The following is a 17,532-nucleotide window of genomic DNA, read 5'->3' on the forward strand; positions in this document are numbered from 1 at the left end:
AGGTGGCAGGGCGGACTTTGAGCCGTGCTTTGAGCTTTCACATTAACGYGGTGGGTGCTGCCACGCTGCCCGGTCAGGGCCGGCCACCATCTTGTGGCACCCTTCCCTGGCGGGGGTGGCGGGGCCGAGGCGCCATCTTTCCGGCCTGAAGACAGGCCCAAACACCGGCCGCCTTCCGCGTGGCTGCTGGCGAAGGGCAGACAGGGCTGTCGCCTGTGGCGGCCTCACATCCACCACAAGTGGGCCGCTCACAGCGACGTTTTTAGCTGGTGATAACGGGCCGGGGGCGGGGAGGAGGGGAGGGGAGCGGCGGCAGAGGCCTCGGCGCGGCCGCGCGCTTTATCTCGCAAGGCCACGCGGGCAGCCCGGCTGCTTCCTGCCGCAGCCGGCAGCCCCGCCACGCCGCCCGCCTCGCGCCCGGCCGAAACCCCAGCCCACGGGGGCCTGCCATGCCGCCCCGTGCCAAGCAGCCCGGCCCGAATCCCTCCCCCCCCCACAGGAGGCCAAAACCCAAAATGAGAGCCGAGAGGCAAAGACCGAGTACGGTGTTTATTTGCATAGCAACTGGGCTGCTGTTGGCACTTACTCTTCAAAACAAAGTTCACAGCAAAATGGGTTTTACCCCCCCTCACACACAGGGAATGCTAACAGCATCCTTTTTTGTTTTTTTCTTTCTTTTTCTTTCCCCCTTCTGGCTGAAACTTGTTTTTCCCTCCTTTGTGCCTCTCTAAATCCTGCCAGCGTAGAGATTCCCTTGTTCAGAAAGAGGAGGGGAAATAAAAAAGGAAAAGAAAGAAAGAAAAAGAAAAACTTAAGCCTGGGATTAAAAACCATCACTAAAATAGTTTGAATAACAAAGTCAACTGACTGTTGCGCAGTGCGCTGTGAATGCCCGTCACGTATCAGCATCCAGGCCGGGGGGGGGGGGACCRTCATGTGTTTTCCTAGATAGCTCCCGGAAAAGTTTCTGGTCAGCCTGATAGCCCCGCGGCGGCTGTTATCGCTGCCCCGGCGCTGAAATGGCCGTGCTCTCCCCTGGGGGTGCTGCGGAGACATTCCTAAACTTGCAGAAAGCAGGGGGGGAACCAAAAAAAAAATCTCCCTTTGATACAAAAGAAATCGGTTCTTCTTGTGACCTGAATAGCGAACAGAGCTGAACGGGAGCGGGAGCCTTCCGCTTCCCGCCCCCGGCCCCCAGCACGGGCTGAGAAACGCTGCTGGGCACCCTGCTGTCGTGAAAGAAACGCCCCGAAACACCTAATTCGTGTTTTACAGCAGAGAGGGGAGACAAGCTGTCATAAAAATTACACACGTGTGCTGTTAGTATTGGTGGCCCCTTACAAAAGGCTTTTTTCATCGTATTTCAAGAGCCAGTRCACCCGATTTTAAACAGAAATGAGCTGAAGAGACCTAAGATGAAATAATATAAGGGACTGAAACAAGAGAGGAGCTCAAATCCCATTTTCCGAAGTGGCTCAGGCAAACTGAACATTAAGTCCCATTGAATCAATGAGCCCGAAAATCCTGTGTCCAGATATTTAAAAGTATTTAGACATGTAAAGCCAGAGAGCATGGCATTTTCTAAGTRAGCTAGAAACATTTCTTGTTTTGAAAATAGCACTAAGCATCTTATTACGTTTAACACTCAAAAGATTTTTTTAAAATCAGACTAAGCATGCTTGAGCAGTTTCCATTTAATCTCTACTTCTAGATAAACACTGGTGGTTTAATGTAGACAGATACAGAGATCCACTTGCTTTCTTGAGTAATAACATTTGGTTATGTTTACTTCAGCTCCTTATAATTAAGTAAAGCTTGAGCTTAGTAAMATGAAATAAAGGGTATCATTAATTTTCTGAGATCTGGCTTTAAAATTAGCAGATTGTCAATTTTAGACATAAACATGGTAGAACAAGCCCAAAAGGGAGGGAAACAACACCAAAACACCACACAGCATTTTTTCAACAGTTCATGCTACTCTTTATTTCATGCAATTTTAGTACAGCAAACTAATACTGTGTTCTGTTTCATATCTCTGTGTGTATATTTATGTATATACGTGTATATATACATATATATATAGGTGTATGTATGAATAAGTGACTATATATGAATATTTATTTCAGCTGGTATTTTTAACTTCTGCTTTACAAAGCCTGAATGCTGAAGATGCCAGATGAATTGCAGATTAGAAGATAATTTAGGCTGAGGCCCATTTAATAATAGCAACGACAGCAAGGACGGATTTGCAGGTGCTCAGACGTGTCGCGGAGGGAAGGGCCAACGAACGGTGCAGGGCAGGCAGCTCGCCCGGCTGGTGTGTGCTGAATGTGCGCGTGGGCTCCTGCGGCCCTGGATTTTTCCTCTTTCAGAAAAACAGGAGCACATCCTCCTTTTGCTGATCACACACAAAAACACAAAAATGGTTCACAAAGGATTTGCAGAGCTGTAGGAGCCCAGCAATTTAATGCAGCGCCAGCAGTGCTGAAATGGCCGCGACAGAAGTGCTGCGATAAAGCAGATCTGTTTGTGGCCCCAGCGGGTCCTTCGCAGCCCTGGGGACAGTGCTGTCGCCAAGCCCAGGGCACTTTGCAGCCTGCTGGCCACTTCAGCAGTGCTTAGCCTCTGCTGCGGCAGGGCGGCAGGAGAGCTGCCCATCCAAACACCGAGCCCCTAAGCTGTGCCCAGCCATGAGGATTTCTTCAGTCTCAGTTTGCTCTGTCAAGAAAACAGATATGTAGGGCATCTGCAATCCGGATGAATGCTCCGGTCCTGCCAGGAGCTCTGCACAAGCTTGAATGGAAAAAGTTGTTTGAATGCTGGCTGCGCTGCAACAGCCCACGAGGCCAATCAGCACAGCATCCCGCGCAGGCACTGCCAGCTGCGGCGGGGCACGGTCCGGGCACCCGGAGAGCACCGCGGCCGGCCGCAGGCTCCGCTTCCCCCCCCCACAGCACCCAGCATCGCACTCCTAGCCCTTTCCCTCTGCCTGGCTCCCCGGGAGCTGCCCCACCGCACGGTGTCCCCCTCCAGCGAGCCCAACGGCCTGCCCAACCTGCCCGCTGCTGTAGGGGGAAAGTCTGCAGAAAAAATAATAAATGGAATCCAAATGTTTATGCACATTGGCACGATCCAGGTCATGAGTCTAATAAAGATGAAGAGTGCGTGAATATTTTGTTGTAGCCACCTTCTGAACTGCCAGAAATGGTTGCTGTGAGCAGACCCCGCTGAAGGAGCGCAAGCTGTGGCTGGGCACCAGGGCAAGTGGCCGCAGGGGCACTTGGTGGGGCCGGTTGGGGCACGAGGGCTGAGACCAGCTCAGCAGGTGGACACAGACGAGATTTGTGGCCAGGTTTGGAAAACAGACCTGGTTTCCAAACCATCGCGCAGCCTGTGGGCTATGAAGTTCAGCTTTTGGGGGGCTGTATGGGGTTTCCACATGAGTGAGGCACTGCCAGATTGTCGGCACAGTGAGCACCCTTGATTTCTCTCTCTCATGCACATGTACACACCCCCACGTGTGCATGTACACACACACACACACACACACACACACACAGTTTTTCCTCTTCCTAACCCCAGCTGACACTGTTAGCTCCGCATGTGCAAGGGACCAAACTCCAGCGAGAGCTGCTTGCACAAGCGCTGGCTCCTGCGGATGCGCCTGTGCAGTGTTAGAGGACAGCGTCCTGGCAGCAAAAGATTCACGCACTGAGATGAGTTAAAAAAAACACAAAGCAAAACCTGAGCCCTGAGAGCCATCTCAGTGCAACGGTTACGAAAAGGCGAACTGCTGCTTACTCATTTCTTCGGTGAGCAAAACCGAAACATAAGCCTCGCTGCCCTTGTGCTCGGTCCCCGTTCCCTGCTGAGCGAAGGGATGCTGGGCTCAGCGCGGAGCTGCCAGCGTGATAAGAAACAGCTTCCTAATCTCCGGCCCCAGCAGCTGAGAGTGCGACAGTGATAATTCGCATTAACCTCCAGTTTCATGGGGCGGGGGGAGGAGAGGAGGGCTGACATTGCTTCAGGTGGGGCTGTTTGCAAATTTGCCCTCACCCGGGAAGTTACACTCCAGGGCCGCTATCAGTGCCAGCTCAATGCCGAAATCCAGCTGTGGACTTCATAAACTCCAAAAGAGGAGTTCGGGCAACACAACAGAGACTGCTGCCTCCCCGCGTGGTCCCGGGATCTTCAGAGGCTCCCACGAGACATCGTTGGTGAGGGAGATGCCGGCCTGCACAGAGCATGGGAAGCAATGTGACAGAGCAAGGGGGCTTGGGCCACCGGGCACCCTTCCTGCCTCAGCTTGTCCATGGCACTGGAGATTTGCAGTGTCATTTGTTGCAACCCACAGATAGAGGCTTCTCTAAGGCTTTATTGTTGATTCGTACTGCATTTGTGAAACAGCAGACAGAAAATGCACCAAATGTCAGCTTACAGAAAAGGTTAAATTACTGAAGCCCCAGCAGAAGGGGCAGACACTTGCAGTCCCCCTGAGGAAGAGCAAGAGATTAAAGTCTGTGCCAGTGAAGGACCCTGACATGAATTCTGAAATAGTTAATTAGAGCTACTAGTGAAGAACATTCTGGTTTCCCTATATTTATGCATACAAATCATGCTTTCTTTTTCCCGTCACAGTACTGTATTTCCTTCTAAGACTCGGTCTCTTCATGAAGCATTTTTGAGGCTCTCTTCCTGTTAGTAACCACATGGGAAATGCCTTCCTAGAAGTGCCGTTCAGCACCTTTAAGGTGGAAATGTTTTAGGCCTTTGAAGGTCTACAAGTACTTTACAAGCAGCTGGATCATGTAAGATACCAGGAGGGTGAAGTGACTTAGCCAAGGTCTCAGCAAACCTGCAGCAAAGTCCAGCTCTTCTGCCGTCAGCCTGCAAGATCACGTGTGACTCTGAGGAGTCATTCATATTCTGATTTGCCATCAGAATGTCTTCTACAGAGACAGGCAAAGAGAGAACAAGGTGAAATAAGTATTTTTGACACTTAACAAATCTTTGAGTTAACTTTGCTTTAAAGAAAAAGCACAGCAAACATGCATGCTCCTTCAGCAATACCAGCTCGGGGAAGGCCATGTGCGAGAAGCGATTCCTGTGGGCTGCAAGAAATCCTGCGAGGAGGCAGAGGAGGCAGGAGCTGAGGAAAGAAAGGATGAGCTGGAAGCAAACAAGAAGTAGGTAGAATCACAAGCTTCAGCATTGCCGCAGGAAACATATCCCAGCATGCTTGTCTTGCCTTTGCAGTCAATGCGCTGTTCTCCCACGGGTATAAACATCATGAAAGACATCTGAAGTAGGCGATGGTCTTTTGTCTAAGAAAATGTCATGTTTAGGAAGATCCAAAGTTTAGAGACTGAAACTAGGTAAGACATAGAGCCTGGCAGACCAAATGAACCCATTTTACGATGGTCCCTGCCTGGTGGCTGCCTAGATCGCTCATCTGCTCAGCTGGGCCTGAGTTAGGGGAGCAAAAGGCCTCTGCTCTCCTCCCAGCTTCTCTACATCACTGAGCCACGTGGGAGCCAAGGACAGACCTTAGCTGGGATTTCAGCTAAGACACCCACTTTCTATCTGCTCCTTTGGAGGGCTGCCCAGATGGGCATGCTGGGTCAGAGCTGTGGCCACCTATGGGCCAGGATATTCGGTGTTAGCTGGACCAGTAGCAGCACATAACGCTGGCACAACGGCTCGTGTGCTCACCCACACTGTATCCAGCCAGTCTTCCTCGTGCCCCTCTCCCCCAGCTCCAGAGATAGCTTTGGTAGCCCCTCAGCAGGCTCCCCTGTGCCAAAGTCCACACCCGCGATAAGGTCTGCTCCAAAGCACATTTTTGTCAGAGTGCGGCAAGATAAATCTTAAAATAGCTCTCCAACTGAGTGACATTCACTAGGGTCTGTGCCACTGCACTTTCCACATCCTGCCTTCTCCCCTCCTCCTCCCGCAGCTCTGGGCATGAGCATCCTAGTGGGAAGGCTTGATTCGTGAAAACTCAAGCAGCCCATGTATTATTCAGCGAGCAGGGCTGGCTCTGTCACAGCACATTGCATTCTCCAAGTGGCACCACACCGTGCTTGAAACGGGCCCACCATCTCTGCAGAGCAAAACCACCCCCGTTTTCAGGTCTGGCCAGACCCCCCGCCTGCCCCRCACACCCCAGCTGCCGAGCACCCCGTTTCTACCTGAGCGCCCCAGCATCGCCAAGCCCGTGCGCCCAGGGGGGACGCTGCATCCTCTCTGCCCTGGCTCTCTTGGCTCGGGCCGAGCATCGCTTGGCCAAATCCATGGCTCAAAAACAAAAGCGGCAAGTCCCAGTGACGCACCAGCCAACTGCGAGGAGCTGGGGGAGGGCACTGCTCTCCAGAGAGCTTTTCTCCAACAGTAAAAGCAACCTTACATAAAAGTTAAATGTCCCCCCTCCATGACTTCAGCTCTTCTCCCTCTCCCTCATATCAGCACCTCCCTCAGGGCTCTGCTAGCTGGGCTGCTGCCTGCTTTGCCTGGTTGCGTCAGCTGGATGCCGTCAAGAAAAATGTGCAAAAAAAGTCAGCTGAATGCCATTGTGAAGCATGTGCAAAAAAAGTCGCCAGCATCCTCTCTGCGAAAGGCCAGCTCCAGCCCTTGCAGCGCTGGGGACATGCTCTTTAACCCCTCCAGTGCCAGCCGGGCRCGGTACAGCACCGTGGCGTTGGTCCTTAGGCTCCTCACCACCTGTGCTTTTAGCAGCGCTGGCAAGCAAGTGCAATAAAAGGGTTTAGCCTTTTCCAGCAAATTTTAGGCACATGCTCAAGCACTTGCAAGTTTGCTTTTATTGTTGTGGGGCTATTAGCATGCCATATTTAAAGGTGCAGTGTCGATTCGTATTTTGATCAACTTCTTTGATGGAAAAACAAGATAAAAATAGTCTCTAAAGAAAACAAACATTGCAATGCCCACACAAATTTTCTAACAATTTAAAAAATGCCCAAGAGAGCAATTTTTTTAAAGCAGTTAAGAATTTCTCTGAAGAATTTGCAGCATAGACATTGTACTTGGGAAATCAAGCATTACGTATGTAGGAAAATGTGGTCCACATGCTACTGCAATGCAAAGCCAGACAAACTCCATCCACTGCAACAGAATTACACCCAGTTCGTAGCACACCAGCATGGAGAGGAGCAGCTGTTGCTGACAACAGTGGCATATCTGAATTACTCTGGAAGTCCTACAAGCATCACGTGCCAGGCAGTGGCAGTGCCACTGAAAATCATCCCATCTGCTCTGCCGTGCATTTAACCTCACAGATTTGTTATACAGGTTCAGGCAGCGTTCGGGGAATCCTCCTGTCCACACTGCCTGCTCTGCAGGTATCTCACTGGCATCCCAGCTTTGATGTCTTGCAAGGAACAAAGCCTCTACCTGGAAATGCAGACTGCAGCGGTTGGGTGACTCCTGCCACCGTAAAGGACTGCAGGGTCGTCCCCACGCACGCTCGTGCAGGCTTCCCAGGTGGCAAAGTGCACAGCATCAGACGCATGTTATGGGCTATTGGCATCCCTTTCCTTTCCTCCACCTAGGAACAAAGCAGAGCTTATAAACACATGCCCCATGCCCCCTGATTTAGCTCAGTGATGCTCTCAGCCTCTTACAGCCACGGTATAAACTRCTTGAACCTGTGGAGCTGAGGCAGCGCAGAGCGGAGGGCTGCAGCTGGCGGCGGGCAGTGCCCCAGGGGCCGAGCAGCTGGAGCGCAGCCGTGTTCGCCAGCTCCAGAAACACGCCAATACGCAGAAACAAGAGCGGAAATACAGAGGGGGGATTCCCAGGGCACAGTGTAAATCACTGGCATCAGCCCATCCCCGGGGTGGCTAGAAATGGAGTAACCAGGATCCGCCGGGTGCAAGAGCCATGGCCAGAGCGCGCTGACCCGGGGCTGGAGCCTGCTCTGCAAAGTGACAGGCTGAAAGGTTCCCTTGGCACCATCTCTCACTGAGTCTGTTTTCATATGTGCTTGATATGCAAATACTCCCACCACACTGTCCTGACAGCATTTCTATCCTGCAGCCCGGGGCCCTTCATCAGAGACAGAGGTGCTGGCGACCGCCTCCTGCCCGGTGCCCCTTGGGGACAGCGCTGCTGCCAGTGCGCCAGCGCGGGGCTGCCCAGGAGCAGCAACCTTGGCCCACGGTGGGGTTTCGACGTTGCAGCCAGGCAGCCTGACCCCCAAGCAGCAAGGTAACAGACGTGGTTATTATAGCTGCCAGGGTCGCAATTCAGAGGAGCTGATGTCCTCTGGATGCTTTGGGTCTGTGATATTAAAAAAAAAAAAAAAAAAAGCCCAAGTGAATTAGGTCCCTGAAGACTCAACACTAAATCACTGCCCTAGTCTCACCCTGAAGCTTTCATCTCGTTTTAGCAGCCAGGAGATGACTCCTTGCTGAACCTGCTTTGGCACTTCAGTGTTGAGGGTTTCAGAGGCCACGAAGTTTCCAGCCATGCTGTCTCTGCTCCAGGGTGAAGCAAAGCCTCGGGACAGCTGCATTTCTCAGCTGCTCAGACTGCTCCTACAAAAGCCAGCCCCAGGTTGGGCTGTAAATAAGCTGAGGTGTAGCTGGAGTTTGCCACCAACTTTTGCTGAAAGGGGGAGGAGGACAGCACAAGCTCTATTTGGCACCAGGCCTGCCTGAACATCAGGTTTTCTGTTGCTTTTAACACAGCCTGTGTCAGAAAACGACTCTGACGTGGGACAAACGCGTGGAGTGAGCCACCAGGCATTTTTTGCACCCTAGGGGTTAGTTTGAGGTCGGCCATTCACCAGTATCCAGCCTCAAAGACGCTAATCGAAAGCTTTTAGGAATCAGTGCAGACTCCCCAGCGTTTAGCAGCCCTTAGATACCCCCCTCGCTGTGTCCCTGCCCAGCCATGGCTCTGAGCACGCGCTTACTCGCTGTGCTGCCTTTACTCTCCACCGCTCGCAGGACCCGGCTGAGGGTACGAAACAGCATGGGACAGAGCAGGAGAAGGGGGCCGGCAGCACAAGTAGCTGATTTGGGACCTGGAAAAAATGCTAACTGAGCGTGAGACTGGAACGCACCCCTCTGCGGGGACAGAGCAGAAACAGGATCATCAGAGCCGCCTTCAGGGGCTGCCCCAGAGCTCACAACCCCCAGCAGGCTCCGGGCAGGCATTTATAGCTCTACGGATCCCAAAACAAAATAACCCAAACTGTTTCCGTAAAGACACAAATAGCTGTGGGCTGGCATAACTGTCCCTGAATACACACGTATCTTTTTACAGAGCCTTCTGGAGGACTATGTGTGCCCTAGTTCACGTGGGCTTGGACAGGCAGGAGAGTGCCTGTGGTGCCATGTCTCCATTTATCCTGCTGCAGAAGTTGAGAACACGTAGGGCCAGGAGAAGACGGATGGAGGCAGATAGCAGGTCTTCAGCACCCATGAATATCAGTAGACCTTCAAGGTAGCTTAGCCTGGTGAGTTTTGGCACATAGACATGGTTTAAGTGCAAGTGGCCAAGCTTTCCTCCCTGAGAAGAGAAGAGAGCATGTCTGAGCAGCAACCTCACCCCAGATGCTCTGAATCTCCTCCACTGGTGGTGGAAGTCCCCAGATGCAGGCTTCCTGCTATGACAGTCCCTGGGAGCTGCCAGGTGCTGCAAAATCTCTCTAAAATGCAGCTGGACGTCTCTTTAGGCCCCTCCTGTAGCTAAAAGTGAGATGCTCTCTTATACCCTCAGGCCAGCACAGGCCATTCTGGCTGGATGGACAGACACCAAACGCCAAGGTGCTTCTCTCATTGCCAGAAAAGCAGGTCTGTCATGGCAGGCTGGGGGGTGAGGATGGTTGCGAGGGTGGTGATTTCTGGTGCACATTATGCAGCATCACAACCCCAGTCACACTGCTCTCTTGTGGCAAATCATGCTTATTCTTTTATTCATGACACTAATTCTTTTATTCATGACACTAATTCTTTTATTCATGATATGACTAATAAAAGCATCTGAGCTCACTCCAATTATCTCATGGCCCTGGAACGAGCCTTTTCGTTCTTCTCCTGCGGAGCAGATGATGGTGTGGGATTTTGTTCAGCTTTCCTAAAGCAAATGCATGCAGTGGTTCCTCTTCCACACCCAGAGAGCTTGCACAGGATGACGGGGCTGCCACAGCGAGGCAGGGTGACAGTGTGGGACTGGGGATTAGTCAGCATCGAGGTCTCATTCCCTTGCTGCTCTCAACTCAACATGTGATGGTGGATGCTCCATTTAAGGGCCAAGTGCATCTGGTTCTTCGTATGCAATGGAGAACAGAATACAGTCAAAGCAGCAGCGCTGCAACAACAGCAGCACTAACCCGCTGCGGCCTTGCAGGTCGAGCTTTTGCTTAACGGAGGTGTGGGAGGCCAGTGCTCCGCACGCGGTCGTGCAGACTGCCGGGCCGCGTGCTGGCACAGGACTGAGGGGCCAGGAGAGGCCACATGAGCTCAAGCGTAACTCTTCAAGGCTGGCTGGGGTTTTTTGAGGGCTTTCCTGCCTCCCTGGCCTCTCACATCTCATTCAGTTACGCTAGYAAAACCTCCGAGACCAGGTTGTGCATAGTGCGGTGCAGCTAATGCCCCAGTGCATCGCACCGTGCTGCCGCAGCCGTTTGGGACAAGCAGAGGGGCAGTGGGACTGTGAGAAAGCTGGGAGCAGGAATTTCCGGAAATGACCCGCCTGTGACGTGCACGGTATGGAAAAAGTGAGGCTTCCCCCTTTTAGCCGGCAACGCTTAYGAGGCCATGTCAGGGAGATGCCAGTGCCTGACAGCATAAATCCAGCACGGCAGGGAGCCAAAGACACTAAAAAAGGCTGTTTTGCTACCTCCACATTTGGCCATGCGGCTGCAGGACCGAGCTGCTTTCCGACAAGGGACAAGTGGTTCCACCGGGAAACACAAAACTCCCCCTTGCCTGCCAGCACCGTGCGCAGGCTCGGGAAGGAAAAGAGGGCACTTGCACGTCACAGCAAGAGAGATTTTTGTTTTCCTAAGCAACAGAAATGACTAGTCAAGTGGTCCCTAAAAGGGGTTATTAAACCTCTCATGCTCCCAACCCTTCTGCTGTGCCAGGGCCCTCGAGAAAAGGCTCCGTCTGCAGGGCCGGCCCCAGTGGTGCTTCGCCCCTGTGCGGGTACCCGGCCGGGGAGGCCAGTGCAGGGCAATGGCTTCGTCAAAGTGTTTTTTCCCCACTTCAGGGATATTTGAAAGCTGATTTATCCCCAATTTAACCAGGACTCTGCAAGCTCTGCTGAGCCAGAGCTCAGCTGCTGAGCAGGGCTTTTGCACTGGGCTACTGTGGCTGCAGGAAAATTTGGTTCGGGGGGGAAATGTTACCTTAACCCCAGAAAAAGAGTGAAAAAAAAAATTCTGGAGAAAGGCAACCTCTTTCGCTGCTGTTCCAGCTGGGAGAGGAAGGGCAGAGGGAGGCAGAGAGCCCAGGTACACCACGAGCACGGCTGCTGGGCCGGGAGCACCCAGCACAATAGTTTGGCTGCTCTTCATGCAATAACTCACGGGCACGTCTGCAGGGCAGAGGCTTTCTGGCTGATCAGTAACTAACGCTGGCAAGGAGAGCAGGGATGAGCCGTTGAAACGCTGAGCGAGTCGAGCACCTCCTGGGCATTGYGACTGGCCTTCTGGGGGTGGGGGCATCTGTACAACAGCCCCCCACGTTCCCCTGTCCCCCTGGTTTTGGCCTCAGCTTGCGTGTCCCGAAAGCCCTGGAGCCATGCTGAGAGCTTCTTGGTGCTCTGATGAGCTGAGCTGCTTTCCAAGGCTTTCCCCATGAACTGTAAAAGAACAACATGAAGCAGAGCCACCGCCTGCACATCCCTTCCCAACGGGAAAGGCTCAGGTTCGTAGCCTCGGTGCCTCTTGACACTATGTAAATACGTGCAGTAATTTCTCAGCACCTGTGAAACGCACATCTGCTTATGCAAAGCAGGCAGACAGGCGCCCCGTGCACGAGAAYGTGCCTGGGAGAGGCCGGCTGCCGCGGCAGGCGCCCAGGGCTCGCCGTCGCACACGGGTGGGCTTCCCGCACGAGCCCGTCTGCACGCTTGAACGTTTGGCCTGCAGCACGCTTTGCGCATCCAAAATAGCCAGCCTCCTCCTGTGCTTGCTGGGAGAGTCTCGCTTTGAGCAGGCAGCCGACGCCGAAGCTCTCAGGTAGGCTGGACCAGGCAGCAAGGAGAAAGGGTCTGCATCGCTGCTCGCCCAGGGATAGCCCTTTAACAGGCTGGAGCCTGCCTGTTACGTCTGCCAGCACGCTCAAGAAGATAAGGGCAGTGGATGATTAGTTTGTGCTGTCATCAAGACAAAATAAATGCAGGCTGCTCCCAATACATTTTTTTTAATTGTTCTATTTTCATGTGCTTGTGTATGCCTGGCGGTAGTGCTCTTGCCAGGAAAGCAGAGCACTGATCATTGTCAGATGGTTCACACAGAGGTTTCTGTTTTGTTTTGTTTTTACAAGGATCCAAGATGATAGGGGGAGGGAAAGAACTTTTGTCCTCTGCTTAAAATAATTCAAGAGCTTTCCACTGGCTACGCCAGGCTCAAGCAGACATTTGCATAACGAACGAGCCTTCCTCCTCGCTTTGAGCAGGGTACGGCGGGCATCCTTAACTGACTCCTGCAGCTCCGCTGAGCCGGGGCTCCGGCCTCTCCCGGCCTCCAGGAGCCTTCCCAGCCCTCCCTCTGCCCGCTCCCAACCTGCTGCTGCCCAGACCTAGCAGGCAAGCGGGATGGCAACCGGGCGAGGGGTGGCTTTGGGGAGGTGGGATGTGACATTTTACAGATTTTCAGCACTTTTGTCCATCAAGACTTTCTAAAATGTCACTGAACCATTTCAGGAATAAAAAATTTGCTTGGTGATCAACAAATAATTCCAGCCACATTTTCTTTTGCTTTACTTTTACAAATCCAGTTGTTCTGTGAATGTTTTTTCCTAAGGTAAAGCCTGTTAACAGTAAAGACCAGTGCAGGCAGTAACTTTCCTGTTATTAGCAAGAGTGGCTGTTTGGTGCTGGACTTGTAGTCTGTACAGTGATGTACACCAAGGAAGCCCTAGAAGCATCACAGGATTTTTTTTCCCCTGAGACAGACCAACACTTTTGATGTATAAATTATTCCAACAGTTCTGCTATTGTTACTTAAAGAGATTTAATCTGCAGGGAGCTTCCAGAGAGCATCTGCTGCAATAGCCAAGGTCACAATTTTAGCCCAGCAAGTAGACATAGCTGCTGCGAGAGTCTACTGCTAGAGCCATTTTGTATAGAACCATATTGCCTCAATGCCTCTGAGGAGTAATCGGAGGAATTTTTTCAATTTCAATTCCTCCTTTTGAGAGGGAGAAAGAGGGGGAGTAAGCTTACGTACCTTTTTGTAGCTGTGCAAGGCTGCAGGAGGATTTTCAGAGCTAGCTGGAGAAACTGGATGCAACTGACTGCTATCAAAGTCCAAGCGCTGCATCGATTACATCAGCGTATTGTATTAGAGGTGGGAGAGAAGGGAAGTCCCAGCAATACTGAAGCATCCTTTTTAGATAGTGTCAGAAAAAATGTTTCAATTGTTCATTTTGAAATAAGTAACCTTTTTGTATTATATCAGGTTATAGGTCCAGAATTAAAAAATAAATCTGTAATCTGGCAGAAACAATCCTCCCTCTACCCCCTATTTTCTTTCACAGCAAACTCCAAAGGTTTGGTATATAATTCCCATTATATAAAAATATCAAATTTCAAGAGAACCTTTGCAGCATTAAACATCCATCTTCTGCACCAGGTTCTTGCCCTTTCTTGCCAATGGCTTGAAATCAATGAATCACACTTCACCATAGTGCCTGGCTCCCAGCCCAGGCTGGATGGCACACAGCCCTCCTCCTGGCCTGGCAGTGTCTCTGCGGGGCAGAAATACTCCTTGAAGTGGTTCTAATTCTGCCACGTGCAAGCCTGAGGGCTGAGCCCGGCCGATGGCATAGAAAGATGGTCTCTGCCCTGGAGAACAGACAGCAATGAGGTATTAGATTCAGCTGACCTGGACTGCTTATTTGTCCACAGCAAACTCTGAGCATCGCAAAGTATCACAGCAAGGTGCGAGGTAACATCTAGGAGCAATTCTCCTCTGCAATTTTTTTGCCTCTGTGGATTTTAGGACTTGTTTTGGTGGACCCTCCGGTCTGGACTTATATGGACTTTTCTTTCAGATGTGCCACAGGATTTGTTTATCCTCACCTGAAAAAGCAGCACAGAGCTCAGGTTAGCACTCTTCTGCCTTCCTTGCAAATCACAGCTGCACAGCAGGGCCAACCGTATTTCTCGGTCCTGAGAAGGGGTCTGAATCATGGCTTTTTTTGGCCTGGATTTATAGCAGTTTAGGGAAGCAAACAACCTGTATCCCCAAGTTCATCTGGACCCACCTTCTGTTTGCCAGGTGCTTCAAGTGGCAGCTTGAGAGAGATTTATTCTCCCACTATTCCCTTCACTTGTCTCACTTTACCATACAGCCACGAACAACAACTTAGGAACTACATGATCTCATCAGTATCGCCAGTGTCCAAGAGACACCAACACGCTCCATTAACAACAGGGGTGGCAAGTTCCACATGCCAAGCAGGGCACAATAGATCCCCAGCCCGGCTTGCTACGTCTCGTGGTACAACCTGTCGGGCTGCTTTGGGCTTCGTTCAATTCAATCAAAGCGTTCATGTTGCCATATGGCTCACAAGGATGTTTCCCTGCAGGGGATTTTGTTTTACAGCATGGTAGCTATGGCTGGGGGACAAAGGGGAGCAGGTTCCCTGCTCCAGAATTACCAGGGATGACGAATTGCTCTGACTGGGACCAGCACCTCCCACAGCCCCCATCCATGCACAAACCACCGGGGCACAGGTGAGACGAAAGCTCTGCTCCGGAGCGGCAAGTCGATGCCGTGGCACTGTCTGCACACCCACTCAGAGGGCTGTGGTTTCGCCCTACCACAAAACAAAACTGCATGTTGAAAAACTTGAAGAGGTTCTGCAGCAACGCAGAACTGCTGTTCTCGGGCCGTTTCCACACTGGAACGTGACAAGTTGAAATTCTCTTGGGGTTTCAAAAGGTTCCTTGAAACAGAGGGGAGAGGGAAGCTGCTGCGCTACAGACACCACCATGGAGCTGCTCTGCAATATGGCAACGCCAGCGAGCAGAGTCCTGCCCGCAGGGTCCTCCCGGCCCAGGTTCGCCGTCCGCGGAGGCGGCGAGACAACGCTAGTGCTGCAGACCTGCAGTTTGGTCTTGCTGGTTCAGGCGCCGGGTCCAGCTGCACTTGCAGCGGCAAAGCGAAACGTTGCCGGCTGCAGAAGGCGCCGGCGAGCGCGCCATTGTGTGCCGTTTGTGAGTCACACATGGCTTCCCCTCAGCACTTCTTCATTTTTGCGGTCTATTGAAATAATGGTTTCTAAACAACTCTGGCTTAGAGTGATTTATTCTTCTCAGCAGCCAGCCGTGTCTTCTACAGCGTTGTAGAAGGACTCCCATTTCAGACATACCCAAGATATCAAGCCAAGATTAGTTTTTATACCACGGGGAAAACACAAAGGTGGGAACAGCAATTGTACTTACCTGGTGGATTTTGCTTCTGTTTCAAGATGCAAGAATGAGAAGGCAAAGCATATAAAGAATCATTATATGGGGTCTTTGACCAAGGCAAAGCAGGTCACAGGTAGCATTTTCTACAGTATATAAATGGGGACCCTCTGGGCCACTTTCAAAAAGTGATTTAGGAGCCTAAATGTCACTGCTCTTGGAAAGCACTACACTGGATTAATTCCTGTTTCTTACAGTTGCTGTCACTGGTACTGCTCTGTCCTGGTGGGGATGGGGTGCAGGAAACCTTCACATGCTTCACGGGTGTATTTTGCAGTGTAACCAGGCCTGCCAGGACCTCAGCACATACTGATGGCCTCACGTCGAGCAGCTGAGTCACTCTGAGAGACAAAATGTTGGAAAAAACAAGGATTCACACAGCTTTCCCAGAAGAGATCCACATGGCGTCCCCACCACAGCTCTCTTCCCGCAGGGTCTGGCAAGGGTTGGAATTGAGCCTTTTTCACCCTCTGGTTTCCATTACCTCACTGCAACCATATTTAGCCACAGTAGCCACCAGCAGGACTCTAGGATGCTTCTGGATTTTGCTTTTTTGAACCAGCCCTGATGCTGTGCAGCAGTAACGGAGCAGGGGGGAGGCACTAGCTTTCTGAGCATGCTTTCTTTGGGACTATAGCTGGAGGGACAGGCAGGGATGGGAAAAGGAGCTGCAACAGCTGTCCTGTTGTCTGCCAGGAAGAGCTGCTGCCGTCCCGGGCTGCTCCGCTGCTGCTCAGGCCCCAGGGATGGGGAGACCAATAAAAATTTGCCCTCAAGCTAAAAGAGACTGCAGTACTCCCCAGCTTCCTCCTGCTTCTACTGTCTGTCTCTGGCTTTCTTCTCCCAGGCATTTTGGCCAGCCCATTTGCAGCAACTGGTCTCATCCATACTCAGCAACAAGGTGCCAGCATCCCCAGACTCCTCATCTTGCGGTACCATCTCGAAACAGCGCACTGAGAACTGGGGAAACTGAGGCAAATACAACGATCACAAAAACCCTGCAGCCTAGTCTCAGGTTCTCTAGGAGGGACTGTGGGGACCACACTCCCCTGGACCTCTGGTTCGGTGTGATATCTCCCACGTGCAGCTCACTGTACTCTTCATTCCAGCCTTCACAATTGCGCAGTGCCATCTGGAAACCCGTCCTGCAATATAAATATATCTGCTGCAATGCCACAGGCAGTAGTAATCATTTAAATGGTCACCGGTTTAAAAAGCAAAAAAATCACAACAAAAGACCAACAAATTGTTAACTCTGTTCCCAGGCAAATACAAAGAATAGTTCTAGATTCGCACTAGTGTCCCTTTGTTTATCGAATGCAGTAACAGAAAAGGCAAGGGAAAGAAAAAAGCTCCTGATAGCAACAACTTATTGTGGGCTAAAGCAGGCTGGGACATGCCCAATAAGAGGAGGTTCAGGCTCTGTGTGTATCTGCTGGTGACGGGAAGTAAATGTGCCCAAAAGCACTTAAAAAAAATAAAAAGGACCAGACCTGATTGCAGCAGTTAGAAGTGATATATTCTTGGCATGGAAACAAAAAGCAAATTCATAGCTGGTTTGGAGCTGATCTTACTGGCTTACATGGGATTTTACACTTAGGTAACTCTATTGTTGGCTGGAGCTACCTGATTTATGCCTGAATAAGGTCCCAATCCTGCAAACGTTTACTTACATGCTTTAGTTTTCCTTTTGCCCTACCTTTGCCCCTAGCCTCGCTATTAACTTAGCTGCAGCAGGGATAGTGCTTGCTTGCAAAGCTGGGGCCTTTGCAAGAGCAAAAATCTATGCCACAATGCCTGAATGATGAAGAGGAAATTTTGCAGTCAGAAGTAAGCCCCTCCAGACTGTGGTCTCCCAGTGACCTC

General features: G+C 51.4%; 1 long non-coding RNA gene across 1 annotated transcript; it reads right to left on the reverse strand.

The window, feature by feature from the left end:
• Positions 1-531: 531 nt before the first annotated feature.
• Positions 532-7,393, reverse strand: LOC112961093. Its single transcript, XR_003251932.1, has 2 exons — positions 3,802-7,393; positions 532-2,793 (listed from the first exon to the last, which is right to left on the reverse strand). It is a non-coding gene; the product is annotated as an uncharacterized LOC112961093 (long non-coding RNA).
• Positions 7,394-17,532: the final 10,139 nt, after the last annotated feature.

The sequence above is a fragment of the Apteryx rowi genome, unplaced genomic scaffold, assembly GCF_003343035.1.
Source record: "Apteryx rowi isolate R43461 unplaced genomic scaffold, aptRow1 scaffold_0, whole genome shotgun sequence".
Classification (NCBI taxonomy): Eukaryota; Metazoa; Chordata; class Aves; order Apterygiformes; family Apterygidae; genus Apteryx; species Apteryx rowi.